Consider the following 15,371-nt stretch of genomic DNA (forward strand, 5'->3'; position numbering starts at 1 on the left):
CATAAGAAGAACCTACAAGAATATATTGTGATAATAATTCTGCAATTTCTTCATCAAAAAATCATGTCTTTCATCAACATAGTAAACATATAGATATAAGATATCATTATATTTGTGAATTAATGAAAAATGGTGACATATGTCTTAAGTTTTGCAGGTCCAAAGAACAACTGGTAAACATTTTCAAAAAGCCTCTTGAAAAGAATGTCTTTGAACATCTTCAAGAAAGTATTGGTATTATAGACATACATGGCAATGAAGATTAAGGGGGAGTGTTGGTGACGTAGGCTTCCAGCTATCCTTTTAATCTTCCTTGCCTTTACCTACTCCAACTACTTTATTTATTGTTGTCTTCTCATCAAGAGTTCTAGATCTCTCATTTTAAACTATACTTCTAGATTATTAGGTTTAGGTTTAGGTTTAGGGTTTGTTCCAAAGGTTGAGTTAGCTGTAATATTTTTCTAGAAGTTTGTAGATGTTTTGTCTTCTCAGCTAATGGTAGATTTCTCAGAATATTGTATGCTTTCTTATAAAAAGTAATATGCACTCATTTGAGATTATGGGGGAATGAAAGATAATATAGTTTATTGTACAGCAACACATTGTGTTGTTTTCTGTCTTTGTTATTTTTGTCCTCATATAGGAATATGTTTCTATCTCTGATCTTTAGATATGTTCTTGCAACAATAACTATGATGATGTTTGTGATATTTTCAATTTGCTCTTGAAACAATAGTGCTCTCTGATCATCACTTTCAAATTATGCAATAGTTTTATTCCAACAAGACTGATGTTCTACAGACAAATCTATTAAAGGTTGCAAATAAGAGATCAAGGTTTTTGAAAAAAAAGTGTTTTCCTTTCTTTGAAATAGTAAGTGAGAGTTTTGATATAAATCTGATCCTTATGCATGCAAGCTTGAGTTTTGATATAACTCTAGTCCTTACATATGTCTGTATACCTGAAATATTGATCTATGATTATCTTTAATTACTTTGTGAATAGGAAGAAAGCAGATGTATGAATGTAGATGTATTCAGTACAATTAATGATATTGTTCTTTGAAATCACTGATCTAAAGATAATAATGTCTTTTTAAATATTTTTCTTGATATCCTGAAGAATGCATTTGAAATCCCTTATATACTTATCATGTGTGAAGGGGTGTAACCTTATGAATCTACTTTAATTACATTATGATTCATTAATAGTTAAAACTATTATATTTTTTTATTATAGAATTAATTTATATTATCATTTCTTATATAATATCATTAATCATTTATTTATATATTTTTATACTGTCATAATAATAATTATATATCAATATTATATAATAATGCTTGATGCACTACTATTAATATTTATATATCCAATATTTATTTAATAATAGTGTACATAATTTATTAATAACATTATTGTTATTATTATGTGTACAATTGATATCCATGAATCTTGATTACCTTACTAATATTATCAATCTTTTATTTATTATATTTGAATACTATTATCACGTTATAATTATAATGTAATATCATATTGTATGATAATAACATTATTATTATATTATTAGTATTATTATATTTATTAATAATGATTTGACCTTTCAGATTACCTTATTACCTTAGTAACATATTATTATTATATCAATAATATATTATTATTTATTCTTTAATAATATATTATACCATTAATAATATATCAATATTTCTTTTAATATATTATAACATTAAGAAATAATTTATTTATTTATTCATAATCATTTACTTATATTACCCTAATTAGGGGACATGACAAGACACTAGACTAGACAAGTTAAGAAATGCATTTTCATTTTGATTTAATACATTTATTGTTAGTATAAGGAAATTTTAGAGTTTCGCACACATATGATATATTATCATCTATACTAAAGTTCTGCAGTCATCCTAGATGAGGAATTTTTTATTAGTGTCTTTATCTTGTGCAAGAATATTATGTTTACATGTCTCCTTAGGTTAAAAATAAAAAGAATAGGATAGAAATGTTATGAAGTACAATTAGAAAGAGTAGAATAGAGGATTTTAGTGTCTTGGTTGATTTATGCAAGTATATGTAGAGGATCAAAAGAATGCTACCTACCATATTTTTATACTCCTAAATAGGTAAATAAGCAATATTATAGTAGTGGAGCATGCACATTTGCACCATGGTGGCCTTTTGTAAGTCGAACAATCTATATAGATTTACTTCTATCAATTGTTGTTCTTGATACTAAAACAACAACACATTGTGCATAGATAATATCATTTTGTCACCCTATAGGTGAAATGACCATTATACTCATGGACATGTACTATATTATATGCCTTTAGTATCAATTGATGTACAAGTACCTATACCATATGTTGGAGACATGTAGTTGTACTTATTTTCTTGATCCATCACATTAATTGTCATGCCCAAAACTAAGGGCAAAAACACACCAACAATTTTTTTTGAATCAATTAATCCCCTTTTTAGGCAATTAACTCATGCTCTTTAAACTTGGATTTATCCTCTTATTATTTCAAGACTGTGTTTATTATGCATTAAGTTAATTAATCACACTTAATTAATGTTAAGGCTTAATTATAATTTAATAAAGTTAAATATAATATTCTAAGGTTCACGTCTTTTAATCCACTTAAACTACATTGCCAACTGATACATAATACGATAGGAATCTCTAAAAAGGGAAATTAAATTAAATTTATTAATCAAATGAGCTTAAAAGTTCACTTTGTAATAATATAGGGGGTACTATGAAATATAATTTATTTTCATAATAATCTAATGTAAATTGATTTAGTTTAACACTTTATTCAAAGGATAACTAATATGAAATGTTTTCAATGACCCAAATCTTCCATAGTGGATTAATGCAATATTTATGGTGGTTATCTTTCATATTATATGTTTTTTTCTATTTTTCATGGTTCACTTTCATCCCCTTGTGAACTGGTGAACCTCAATGTTAACCATTTCACTATTGTGCATAATTGCATGTTAGTTGATTGTGAAATAGTGAACCCTTCATGTTATCCCATCTCCATAGTCTTGATAGCCATGTGGGTTAACAATTATGAACAAAGCACATTTCTTAAGGCTAGACTTTTAAAGAAAATAAATTTTGACCTTTCTAGCATGAGGTATGTTCTTTTGGGCTACAAATATTGCTCCAAGGATTTACTTGTCAAAACCTTCTTTTATTTAAACTACATACATTTATTTGAATCACTCCCTATCATTTCAAGGGGCAAGTTGGAAGAGTAATTAAACACAATTCAAATTTCTTCCCAATCCTTTTACTTATTTGATATTCTTCTCAAAACTTGACTCTTGCATGGTTGGGTACAAATAACAAGATTTTCTCAAGGATATATTTTTAAAACTATCTTAGCCTCGTACAACTTTATTTAAATTTGATTCTTACAAGTTTTCTAAAGGTAGGTAAAAACCATCTACACATATCATATTTTCTATTTAAAATAAGTAAGATTTATAGAAAGTAACTCAAGCATTAATCCAATATAGATTTAACAATTTCAGATTATTTTGAGTGATTGTGACTCTAGCTATAGGTGTCGAGTTAGTCAACTAGTTGTGTTAACTTTCTGTGAACACAAATGTTGCAGGAAGAATTTTACTTACTATTTATCTTTGTTTCTTCCATTCTAAATTTTTGATTAGTTATATTCGTACTTAGAATTTCTCTATAAACCATGACCAACTAATTTGGATACCATTTTAAATGAACACAACTCTCTATTTAAAAAGAATAAATTCTTAATCTATTACTACAAGACATATAGATGTGTGTGTGTGTGTGTGTGTGTGTGTGTGTGTGGGCACGCGCGCGTGCGCGTGTGTGTCTATGTGTCTGTGTCTGTGTCTGTGTCTGTGTGTGTCTTTGAATAACACCAGATTATGCATTTGACTGATAAGGATAATAGTTTAGTCTTCCTTCCTTTAACTACATAATAAAAATCCATTAATTTTCCATATTCTACTTTGAGTGAAAAATTACAAATTTCTAAAATTATTTTCTTTACAACAACAAAATAACTACACCACTTAATTATAGTCTTCATTTCTTCTCTAATCTTATTTTCCAACAATAACAAAATGAAAACCTAAAACTTTTTCAAGGATCCATCATTCTCCTTTTAAAAACATAAAATAAAACACTTCACATTATTTTTCAAAACACCTATTAAACAATACAAACTGTTCTTCTTCTCTTTTTGATATAACATGAATAAATCTATAACTACTTTCCTTTCTTTTCATCTACAACTTGAACACATCAAAACATTATTTATATTTCTTTCTAAAAAGAGATCTAATAAGCAAATCTCAAAAACACAAAGATAACCATAGCAAGCTCACCTCCCAACCTAGGACTCTATGAGACCACCCCCAAGCTAGGAGAACCAAGGCCAAATGGGCTACATTGAGTCAATTCTTAAGATGCATTAACAACAAGAAAAATACACATGAAACACCCTTCCCAAGCTTTCACAAATAGGTTGTTAAGAAACCATTAATTAGGTGAATGTGGATGAACCCAAGAGGAGAAGCCATGAAAATAATGAAGAAATACTTTCCTTCACAAGGATTTTAACTTACTCACACTCTCTTCCTAATTTCATACTACCTTCATAAGGCTCAAAGATAATCACATACTATTCTTTCTATGATATTTCCTTCACAAGGCTCAATGATAATCACACACTCTCCCTTCTTCCATAAATAAATCTCCCCTTATCACTCCCAACGTCTAAATATAGAAATGGCAACATGGAGCCCATACTCCATTCCATATCCCTCTTCTTCACAAGAAGAGACTCTACACTACAAGGGCTTCCCAACCAACCCCTTCACCCATAAGGCCACTTCTTTCTTGCCAAGGGTGAGTAATGTTGTCATGTCCCCTTTTCAAATAATAAAAAAATAATAATCTTTGCTAAGACAGGTAGGCCCAAGAAAGTGAAGTTTCGGAAAAAGGGAGTTAATCTTTGGAAACCGTTGGACTAATAAATGATAATTATTATTAAAATATGTTTCATTAACCTCTCTTGGACGTGAGTTACAGTTATTCCATTTTTAAAGAGGTTTGGAGGCATTTTGGGGGGGATTCCAGACTTGATTTTCACTCATTCTTTGTTATTCTTCAGAGGCTGCCAAACCTATGGAGAAGGAGACCCAAGAATGGGAGTTTGCAGGTTTCCAGGGAGACCCAAGGATGGGAGTTTGCAGGTTTCTAGGAAGGCTAAGGATGGGATTTTGAAGCCATTCCATGTGCATGCTCATACAGAGTTTGCCTTTGTGCTGAATAGTGCAGATTTGTGAGTTTTCGGGTGTATTTTTGTAAGAGTTTGGTGTTTCCGGTTGAGTATTTCATATCAGTTTTGGTTGCTGCTGTATTTTATACTTTAAGCTGTTAAAATATATCTGAATATATATATTGGGATGTGATTAAACTTCTGAGATAGATTATTAGTGTTCTTGTGGTGTTTCCGGGCATATTTTGTGCTATTTCGGGAGCCCGATGAGCATAGTTTTGGTCCTACATTTTCAAGCTATTGTGTAAAGGCTATACGGATCTGGAAATGTCAATTTGTAGGATTTTATTCTGTTGAAATTTCTGTAAAAATTTCCATTTTTAGATTCATTAATAATTTGTGAAGTTGTGAAGCTTTTAGCACTATTTTCAACATACCCGATTTGGGGTTTCTTGAGAAATTTGGTGGATCTTTGGGATATTAGCTGTTTGATTTTAAAGATCTGATTAGAGGTTGGAAATATCATGAAAAATCAGAAAAGGGACATTTCAGTGGTATCAGAGCCATGATCTTGCCAGCCTGAGGGTTTGTAGAAGTTTGCAGGTCAGTTTTGACAACTACCCAGATCTTGCATTTCAGTTTTGAGAACTACCCAAATCTTGCATGTCATAATTTATGATTGCATGTTGCTTCTAATCAGCTGCATGTCAAAATTTATGGTTGCATGCTACTTCTAATAATTTTCATGTTAGTTCTTGGTGAATTTGGTGGTTGTAGAAGTTTGCATGTCAGTTTTGACAACTACCCAGATCTTGCATGTCAGTTTTGACAACTACCCAGATCTTACATGTCATAATTTGGTGGTTGCATGTTGCTTCTAATCAGTTGCATGTCCAAATCTATGGTTGCATGCTACTTCTAATCATTTTCATGTTAGTTCTTGGTGTTTGAAGAAGTTATATCCTATTGGGGTTACACTCTATTTTATCCAGAATGGACAGGTATAGTACAGAGTCTCAGAGGGAACGATCTTGGACAATTGATAGCCAGAGTCAAAATAGTAGAAAGGATGGTTATTTAGACATTCGAGATAAACTTATGAAAATAAGCCATGACATGTCTAAACAGTTGGTTGAGCACCACCATATAAATGACATGTTATCTGACCCAGCTAAGGTGGATAAGTTGACTGGATTTCTATTTGGCAGATTTTCTCACAGGACAGATGACACAATTTCCAAGAACTTGCATGAGGAGTTTGAGAAACTAACTGATAGCCAGGTAGAGGTCTCAGATTCTACTCTGCCACAGGAGGTGGTGGGAAAGGATATTACACAGGTTGATAGTAACGGTCAACTTGATACTCAAATTGAGACAATTGTTTACAGGTTGTCAAAGGGTGATGCCACAGGTATTCAGGATGGTATAGTTACAACAGGCAGTGACTACAGTGTAGTGGGTTCAGATGATGATTATGAGGATGTTGTTGTGCAGGATGGTGAGATACCTGGTAGAGATGAGCAGACATTGAGCATTCATGACTTTGCTGAGAAAGAGTACCAGGCACAGTTAGATGCTTCATCACATGAGGTTGAGGCTGGTAGTACTTCACATGATTTGTCCAACCAGTGGAAGGTGAACATAGATAGTATTGTGACTTCATTATCTCATCATGACAGGTATGTGGAGTTAGTTGGTATTGGTCATATTAATCAGGTGAGGAGTTTGCTTGAGTTACCAGTTGATTCTAGTTTACGGATATGGACTCGAGATTGTTATATTGACATTTGGGATTCAGTTGACTGGAGATCTTTAACACTTTTTGGTAGCAGTGTTTGTTTGGGTGCTATCATGGATTTGATTAGAAGATTACACGGTGTTGTCTTTTCTTGTGCCAGTATCTTGTCTGATGTTGGTATTAGTTTTTATACACCGGTGTTGGGCTTTGTTCATATATCCAGTCGACCATACTTGCTGGAATGTGTTGATGATCTTTCATATTTGGCAGTGTGTACAGATGAGTCCCAGGATCATATTGGCATTGATGACATCCAAGAGGATGTAGTGGGCAATTTGAAGACTTAGTTTCTTTGGGTACAGAGGAGTTGGATAGCAGTGCTACAGTTTTTGATACTCTCTATGTTGATATGAGCTTTAGAGTTGATTCACGGGACATGGATGGTAATACTCTAGAGACTAGTAACTTTGAGGATACTCCTTTAGACAGTGCATCAAAGGAGGTTTGTAGGAGATAGTCAAGCCAATGCCATCATGTGTCTAATCAGTTGAGAGTTAGTGACCGAGACATTGCTATCACTTGCCAACATTTTGATGCTGCTCGTCAGTTATTAGCAGTTTATGGATGGGGTTCTCCTACTAGTGATGAGCAGGAAGGAAGTTATCTTTCCTTGACAGAGATCCACTCTTTATGGGAGGCTATTCGGATTTTGAGATAGAATTATATGCAGTTGGTAGCTGAAAGAGATTATCTTATGGAGTGGGGTAGTACAGCATATGATGCATTGTTGGCCAAGGAAGATGAGGTGAGTGAGCTTACTGAGCAGCTTGAGGTGATTTCTGAGATTCTTGAGAGTACACAGTTGGCTTTCAAGGAGTCACAATTTCATTTGGCTAAGGTGACCATGGAGTTAGAGCAACTACAGTCTTTATCTGATTCTATACAGTCACAAGCTATGGTGTTTGGTGATTCGAGGATGTCCATGGCTGAGATTGTCAGAGACAGTGGAGATGGGGATGCGTCCATCCTTGATACTAACATTGGCATATCAGGTTCATTCCCACTAGAGTCAAGTTTAGTTGAGTTGGGTATTGTAGTAGATTATTGTATGCCTGACAGGGTGGTGGCCTCTAGTACTAAAGGCACAGAGACTAGAGATGTATCAAAGGTCATGTGTGATGTTGGTGAGTCGACAGTTGGCATGGTTCCTGCTAGTAATACTACTCCCTTGGTGATATCTTTGGAGGTAGTAGTCAGTTCCAACATGGTTGATGATCAATTGCAGTTAGTTTCATCTAGATTACAGTCTGAGCCACTGACTAAGATTGGCGCATTCTATCGGCATTACACTATGAGGTACGCTCATCAATTTACCTTTGATGACCATGTTGATGAGATTATGATACAGAGATGTACTTTGGTTCCTAGTGCTTATCATCAGTTATGGAATAGTTTGATGCCTCGAGATGAGAGTTGTGATGGGCATGACATGGCGACAGGTTCTGTAGTTGATAGCTTGATAATACATGACTTAGAGCAGGAGTTTTGGAGTGATGCTTCAACAAGTGTTGTTATTGATTCTACTCCTTTGGCTATGACATCTCCTGACTTAGCTAGTGATCAGTCACAGTGGGTTGTATCACTTGTTCATGGTGAGCTATTGACTGAGGTTGGTTTTTTTAATCAACATTATATTGCAGGGTATGTACATCAGTTAACAATTGATCCTTATGCTGAGGAGTTGATGGCAGGAAAATTTGGTTTGGGTTCCATTTCTTGTTGTTTATCTTGTGATGGCTTTTCACCATCAGGGGTGCATGGGAGTTATGGTTATGAGACAGTGGCCAATGATCTACAGAGTTGTGTTGACTATAGGAGTTGTACAATGTGTGGATTCTCCATACTTGGTATAGTTTCATTTGAGAGCATTCACCATTGTTGCAGAGTTGGATTGTACATTCCATATAGGCCAGTGGAATGCATTGATGGTATTTACTATGTTGGTAGTCCACTTTACTTGGGTTTTGATATTCTAAGAGTTTGTGTCTCATGGGTTTTTTATTGTGGTAATGGTGATTTTGGAGTTTGGTTGAGCTATAATTGCCAGTTTGATTATGGATTCCTCTTGGTCATATTGCAGAGGATCTTGCAGGAGTCTGTGTTAATTGGTAGTAGTATAGTTCATGACTACATTTGGGATCCAGGAGGATTGATTGGTTTATTGTTCAGCCATTTCTTGAGGACAAGCAATGTTTGGGAGGGGAGGACTTGTCATGTCCCCTTTTCAAATAATAAAAAAATAATAATCTTTGCTAAGACAGGCAGGCCCAAGAAAGTGAAGTTTCAGAAAAAGGGAGTTAATCTTTGGAAACCGTTGGACTAATAAATGATAATTATTATTAAAATATGTTTCATTAACCTCTCTTGGACGCGAGTTACAGTTATTCCCTTTTTAAAGAGGTTTGGAGGCATTTTGGGGGGGATTCCAGACTTGATTTTCACTCATTCTTTGTTATTCTTCAGAGGTTGCCAAACCTGTGGAGAAGGAGACCCAAGAACAGGAGTTTGCAGGTTTCCAGGGAGACCCAAGAATGGGAGTTTGTAGGTTTCTAGGAAGGCTAAGGATGGGAGTTTGAAGCCATTCCATGTGCATGCTCATACATAGTTTGCCTTTGTGCTGAACAGTGCAGATTTGTGAGTTTTCGGGTGTATTTTTGTAAGAGTTTGGTGTTTCCGGTTGAGTATTTCATATCAGTTTTGGTTGCTGCTGTATTTTATACTTTAAGCTGTTAAAATAGATCTGAATATATATATTGGGATGTGATTAAACTTCTGAGATAGATTATTAGTGTTCTTGTGGTGTTTCCGGGCATATTTTGTGCTATTTCGGGAGCCCGATGAGCATAGTTTTGGTCCTACATTTTCAAGCTATTGTGTAAAGGCTATACGGATCTGGAAATGTCAATTTATAGGCTGTTATTCTGTTGAAAGTTCTGTAAAAATTTCCATTTTCAGATTCATTAATAATTTGTGAAGTTGTGAAGCTTTTAGCACTATTTTCAACATACCCGATTTGGGGTTTCTTGAGAAATTTGGTGGATCTTTGGGATATTAGCTGTTTGATTTTAAAGATCTGATTAGAGGTTGGAAATATCATGAAAAATCAGAAAAGGGACATTTCAAATGTCTTTCAAACCCAAGAGAAAAAAACACCCTCAAAAGAAAAAAAATCAAAAACAATGAACCAAAAATCTGCATACCCATCCCTTACAATAATAATAACACCATACAAGGAGAAATGCATACAACACATGCAACTAAAAATCTATGCTACAACATGAAACTTAAACAAGATTCCCTTCCATGGAAAAGATAACCAATCTTGAATCCAAGAAATATGGAAAAATGAGGGTTATAGAAGGGCTTTAATTTCCTTCCTTAGCCTTTTTGCCAAAAACTTCTCTAAACTAGAAAGTTTTCCTAAAACTAGTGAGTAGGTGAACAATCTCTAAGTCTTACCAAGTCCATCTAAAATTGTCTCCAACACATTAACCAAAAAGCTTTTCTAATGGAAAGGACCTCAAGTCCTTTTCACTGACACACGTGTCTCCCTCATAAATGTGAAGTGAACAAAAGGTTGGATAAAATAGAAAATGGACATGACCTCTTCCATTTTCCCCACTTTGAATAGCGGTACTTTTGGAGGGTCATAAATGTGGTTTATACACCTACTTGTCATTATTTAACCCCTAACTCATAGTACACCCATATGGCTAGTTAACTTTGGCCTCATTAACTCGCTAAAGTCAATTTTGAACCCTCTAAAGTTCACTCAAAGTTAACCTATGGGTTCCTTGTAATGTCCCCTCTTAGGACATTTATTTATTTACCTTTTTATTCATGAGTTTTATAATATTTATGTAATAATTTTTTCATTGTTTGATTTTTGATATATATATATAAATGTATTTCAAAGAGTCACGTCCTTTCACAATAATAATTATATTAATAATTATATGGGTATGTGCAGGATCATGGTGTGCCAAAAAGTGGCGATGTGAAAAAAAAAGAGTTTGAAGACGCCTAAAAGCGCTTCAAAATCTGCGCTGACTTTTTTTTACCTATCCAGGAACCAAACCTGGAAGGTTAAGCCGAGCCTTATCGGATATCCGATATCATATCGGATATCTGATTTGATATTGGATATCTGATTTTAAATCCAATATCCGACTAATAATTAAAATCATATAATAGTATCATATATTATTTAATATTATTATTATTGATATAAAATAATAATAATATTATTAAATAATATATCATACTATTATATTATAATAATATTATTATTATTTAATATTATTATTATAATTATTATTATACTATAATATAATAATAATATTATTATAATAATTATTATACTATAATATAATAATATTATTGTTATAATAATTATTATACTATAATATAATAATATTATTATAATTATTATTATACTATAATATAATAATATTATTATTATAATAGTTATTATACTATAATATAATAATATTATTATTATTATATTATAATCGTATAATATTATACTATAATAATAATATTATAATAACATATTATATTATAATAATATAATATAATATTTCATATATTATAATATATAGTAATGTAATATAATATATATATAATATAATATAATAATAAAAAGTAATATCTTATAATATAATATATAATAAAAAAGTATAATATATTATAAATTATAATAATATAGTATAATAATAATATTTTATATTATAATATATAGTAAATTAATATAATAAATATAAAATATAATATAAAAATGTAATATATATGTTATATTATATATATTATAATATCGGATATCCAATACCTGTGCATGGATTAAACACAAAATCACAGACCCGCAGCCCTTATTTTCATGCGAATTTGGGCCAGTCAAATCGGATATCAGATAATAGATCGGATATCAGATAGCAAATCGGATATCAGATATCAGGTATGTTCCCCCCCCCCCCCCTCCTGACTCATTTTTAACCTAAATTTAATAGATTTTAACAAGATTTTGTTTGTTTTAGTTGAATCTAGGGTTTTTTTGACAAAAATGGTTAAAATTTAGATTTTTTTTTAATATATATTACGTTTTGCAATTTAATAGGAATGGCTGATCAAAATGATGACACTGAGGCAGGGAATAATATTCCTCGCAACCCACCACCAAACGATCCAGTATCCCCACAAAATCGTCCACCAAATGATCCTCTACCTCCTCAAAACCCTCCTCGAATCGAGGATTTGATAAATGAAAATCTCACTGAGTTGAGAGGTTTGCATAGAACATACAATAATGTACCTGCACTGGCTCCTATGTTATCCACGTTAAACACCATAGTGGATAACATTGAAACTCTTACAAACCAACAAAATGTCGCTCTTTGTTGGCGTGATGAAATGCACCAGATGTTTGATGATGGTTTGGATTATGATGAGGTCGCGGCCCTCAACATAACCAAAGACGATTTGGCAAGCCTTTTTGCTAACCCAAAAACGGGTATACCAGTTGACCCAAAAAAAACCAAACTATCGATTAAATGGTGCACAAATGACGCCATACGTGCAAATTTTTGGGACTGTTGGTGGATGGTATTTGATATCCCTCCACATGGCAATTTAGACATACCATTTTATTTCCTTAAAAAATTATATGCAGAATTTGTGTTGAAACTTAAAGTGAACTATTGGAGCATGAAGCCCAACATGGGCTTAGGACTAGGAGCTCCTTAGGATAGACCCTCTTCCCAGTGGAAGAAACTTGGCACTTTTGTCCCCCCCCTTGATATCTCCCCCCCTCCTCGAGTGCAGCATCCAGATATTATGCAGAGGCTAGCTCTCAGACCATCAGATCCATTCATAGGCTGAGTAGCCTAATGATATCTCAGGCTAGGTCAGTCTTGCCTCCTCGTGTTGATGATGTTGGTGCCAGTTCATCATCGGCTAGATCATCACACGTTTGTGTGCCTCACACTTGCATTACATGCAAGAATATTTGCCTGGGTCCCATAGGTGATCTTCCTGAGTATCATTTTGTATTAGACGAGGATACACCAGACGCATGTGCAGAGGCTATAGACCCTGATGCGAGAGAGGAGGGGAATGTAGAGGCATGGAATGCTTCGGTATCGGTACGTGTATACATTTTTTTGTTATGACATATGTGATTTAAAGTTAATTTTTATAATAGAGTAATTTTAATTTTTAAGCCAAACTGACTTTTACATGTATGTGATCTTCATTCATGTTTAGTTGATGACCGAGGAGGAGCTCAGACAGATGATGCTACACTCTCGGCCATTTCATTTGGCCTTGAGACATCTACGGTACATTATGTTGTGTCCGCATTTCTTTTTTCTATTTGATATTGTAGCATATATGGTTGCTAATCTTTCTTTTATCTTGCAGATACCACCTGCCCCGGGGGGACAAAGTGTAGGGGATGAGCCAGCATGCATTGACAAAGGAAAGGTAATTAGATGTTTTCTAATTGATTAAATATTGATGCATTATTGTAAAATGTTTTTGGTAATCTCATTTAATTACATTATTTATTGTATATAGGGTGTGGCTACTGGCAATGAGCCTATACAGATTTGGCGTCCTAGATCATCAGGGATTTTCATTCGCACAGAGAGCCCCATTGTATGTATAAGTATCATTTATTTTTTATTTTTTTAATTGATGCAAAGGAAAGTATGATTGTTGTTCTATAAAATTTCTATGATTTTTTTCGTACCAATAATGATTCATGTCTTGCATATGTTCATTACAACTTAAATAGGCTTATATGCACCTGTCCAACCGACCAAGTTGGTTACAAAGGTTTATTTAATCAAACAAATACCAAATTACTACTTTCCCTCCAAAACTAATATGACCGTTTGAATTTGAAATTCAAATTTCAAACTATAGTTTTTATGCATTCCCTAACTTTCTAAACTATTCCATTGACTCAAAATTGGTCATATGGATTTATTAAATGCAACTAAGTAAATTTCCAGAAAATTGAAGTTTTTATTATTTTTTCTCCAAACCACCATACACTCTAATCTCCCCCTTTCAACTGAGATCACATATGACATATATAAAGGTCTACATGACCGTTGGAACAACCATATAGGCATTCCCAACCATAAAACAAACAAACAACCACTTTTTGCTAATACTGTTTAGACTCTAAATACCCTATTCTAAGACCTTTTGGTCGCATGGAGTCACTTGGTTTATAACCACACCAAAATTCTTGTGGGCCTTACATGTGCCTTTATTACAAAACATAGACCAACTTGTAAAATATGGACCAAACCTTTATTCAAACTTCCTAATCTACTTGAATCCTTGCTTTCATGGAGTGGCAAGGTGTCCGGCAACAGAGATAATTGTTCCCCCCTGCCACATAGGTTAGGTGCCCTGCACCACCTTTCCTCTCTCTCATTCTGAACATTAGTCCACCAAGTGAGTGATGTTCCTCTCAGTCTTGTTGTTGCTACTTTTACCTTCTTATCTGCCTCTAGGTCTTCAAGATCAAAGTAGTTCTCAAGGGCCTCTACCCACCCTAGCACTTCTTCACTATCCATTTTACCTTGGTATATTGGAAAATCAATATGGTTCTTCCCACCATTACCTTGTACAGGCTTAATGATTCTCATAAATCTCCTTTCTTCAGGATCATCTATTGTCTCATGCTCTTGCCTTGCATTACCAACCTCTTCTTCTTCATGGTTCTCTCCATGATTTCTTCATCTAACCTCTTCTCCTCTAGGTTCTTGCCTTTCCTTTTCTAAGGATTCTATCCTTGCAATAAGCTTCAGCCTCTGTCTTCTCATCTGTCTTTCTTCCCTCACTCTAGATTCTTCAAGTTCTCTCCTCTCTCTTTTCTCTTTTGCCAACTCTTCTCTCAATTCTTCAAGTTCTCTAGCCATTTGATTTTTAGGAGGCATTTTCACAATAAGTTTTCTTCCTTCCCAAGGGCCAACTCACTGATTCTCTTTCTTTCCTCACCAAGAAATCTCTGGACACCACTTATGTACCTTTCAACTCTGGGACACACAAGGAGGAATTAGACACACCAAGGCTTCAACAAAGGGACCAACACACTAAAGATTTTCAAGATTATAGGTCTTGGTCACACTCCTAAACACCCAAACTTCAAAACCCTCCTTAAAATGGCTTAAAAACTAGGGCCTGCTTGTTCAAACCCCAAAACTCAATTCTAGAACATTTTGACTTGTCTAATGACAAGATATGATCATGACAAC

Source organism: Cupressus sempervirens, chromosome 4 (genome assembly GCF_028749045.1).
Source record: "Cupressus sempervirens isolate cs-2001-9-10 chromosome 4, ASM2874904v1, whole genome shotgun sequence".
In the NCBI taxonomy this organism is placed as follows: Eukaryota; Viridiplantae; Streptophyta; class Pinopsida; order Cupressales; family Cupressaceae; genus Cupressus; species Cupressus sempervirens.